The sequence below is a fragment of the Solanum dulcamara genome, chromosome 5, assembly GCF_947179165.1.
Source record: "Solanum dulcamara chromosome 5, daSolDulc1.2, whole genome shotgun sequence".
Taxonomy (NCBI): Eukaryota; Viridiplantae; Streptophyta; class Magnoliopsida; order Solanales; family Solanaceae; genus Solanum; species Solanum dulcamara.
In genome coordinates this window covers 51058564-51060904 of record NC_077241.1, presented here as the reverse complement: position 1 = coordinate 51060904, position 2341 = coordinate 51058564, and the positions used below count along the sequence as shown (strand labels likewise).

Below are 2341 nucleotides of genomic sequence, written 5' to 3'. Positions count from 1 at the left end.
CATTATATGGATCGGGCCATCGTACCTCGGCATTGTTATACGATATACGGATTAGGCCGTCATTCCTCGGCATTATTTTATGATACATGGATCGGGCCATCGTTCCTCGGCATGTACTTTCTATATACAGGGATCGGTCTGTACATCCCACAGCGTTAATGGCATATATATACCTAGCATGATAGATGATATGTTTGTAACACCGAGTCTCCTTGCGGGCCAGATACGGTATGTGATAATGGTATACATGACTTTATTTTGTGAGGTGCAGGCACAATACCCTATTAAATATTATACCTGGTTTCCTGCATCCCTAGTTCAGTTGTTATCTCAGTTATGTTGTGCTTATATACTCAGTACATATATCGTACTAACCCCCCTTTCTTCGGGGGGCTGCGTTTCATGCCCGTAGGTATAGATGTTCATTTTGGAGATCCACCAGCTTAGGATTTCCGCTCAGCTATGTTGGAAGTGCTTCACTGTTTCAGAGCCTAGATTTTGAGTACTGCTCTTGCGATGTATATATTTATTTATGCAGGGGTACGGCGGGGGCCCTGTCCCGCCATATGTTATTGTTCCTATTCCTAGAGGTCTGTAGACATATGTGTGTGGGTTTTTTTAGGAGTTTATTTTGGTTATGCCTATGCGATATGTTGTAAAAGCTATTATGTTGTGGCAGCCTTCTCGGCTGGCTTTCCCCTTTCATGACATGATGCAAATGAAAGAGGCCACACGTGTATGAATATTTTATCACCCACTGGGTTCATGTGTTTGGTTTCTATATCTAGGAGGCTATATGAACCTAAAATTTTTTTAACCCATTGAGGTTTTTGTGAGCAGTATCACATTATACATAGTCTAATTTGACTGTAGTCGACAGTTACTTAAACGGGGGTCCAGGTCGGACCCCAGTCGCGACCCACGGGGTTGGGTCATTACAAAAGTGGTATCAGAGCAGCTCATCCTTAGAGTGTCTACAGACCGTGTCTACAGACCGTGTCTAGTAGAGTCTTATTTATTAGTGTGTTGTGCACCACATCTATAAATAGGAGGCTACAGGATATTTAGGATGTTAACTTTCTTTCGTATCTAAGATCGTGCAATAGAACCGAGTCATAGGGAATGAAATTCCTTATACTAGCTTGTAATTTCAGCGGAAGGACAACATCAAAAGTAGAAAGTGACTAATGATATTAGAAGTCACAAAGCACGCAAGTAAGCAAAGGCACGAATGATAGGTGCCAGGTAAGGTATTGAATTACAGTTGACATGTAAAGTTGAAAAATTGAAAGGAAAAATAGACGGCAAGTCTAAACAGGTGCAGTTCGAGTTGGACATACGAGGTAAGTCCATCAGTTTATACTATTGTTGATATTGGGCGCCTTGTGAGGCTGCGATATGATGTGATATGAAACGTATACATGTATCTTTATGCGTATTGCCCCTGTGAGGAATTGTTGGCATTTTCTGCGTGCAGGTGTTGAGATAGTAAGAAATACAGAGGAAACTCTGCCCAAATTTTCCTTGAAATAAAAGGAAACTGATTTAGGAAAGACTGGTAGTTCTGGATAGAACGATATATTAAGGATAAGACTAACTAAGAAGGGTAAGTAACCCATAGTAAGAATCGTGAAAAAGGTTAAGAAGTGTTATACTATGGGGTAGAATGTGAACAGGATATGATGTGAATATAATGAGGATAGTATGAAAATAAGTAAAGCCTTGTGAGGAAGTGGCTAAAGATAGGATGTGGTCCATGTAATAAGAATATAAGGGTAACTTGGGCGGTGCAGCTTGGCCTACTAGATCAGCTGTTGGGTCATCGTCTTCTTCGGTAGATATGTGCCCCATGGGGCAGGGTGCGATCATACCAGCACTAACGTACCGGATCCCATCAGAACTCCGAAGTTAAGTGTGCTTGGGCAAAAGTAATATTGGGATAAGTGACCCCCTGGGAAGCCCTCTGTGGCTATGATATGAGATGATATGCATGTATATATACACATTGGCCGTGCATGGCATTGTTGATATAAAGAAGTATTGTGGATACGTAACTCCACCGTGAAAGATGATAAGACCCTTGAGATAGGGGATGTAGCTTTGCAAAACAACTAGCGCATTGTGAATTCATTAAAGGTACAAGTGATACCCACTGGGATAAGGCTAGGACTATGACAAAGCGTGGGACACCGAGCGTCGGAAGGTAAGTACTTCCTATTTGAGAATTGGAAATGACTATAAGCCCTAGCTAGTTGTTGATCAAAATAAATGGAAAGTGGCTTCGAATAAATTGCTACGTGACTCGAGTACCCATAATTAGACTAGATTAGCACCTCATGAT

At 41.5% G+C, this 2341-nt stretch overlaps 1 pseudogene; it reads left to right on the top strand.

The window, feature by feature from the left end:
- The first annotated feature begins 1857 nt into the window (after positions 1 to 1857).
- LOC129890930 (5S ribosomal RNA) lies at positions 1858 to 1978 on the top strand (annotated as a pseudogene).
- The last annotated feature ends 363 nt before the right edge of the window (positions 1979 to 2341 follow it).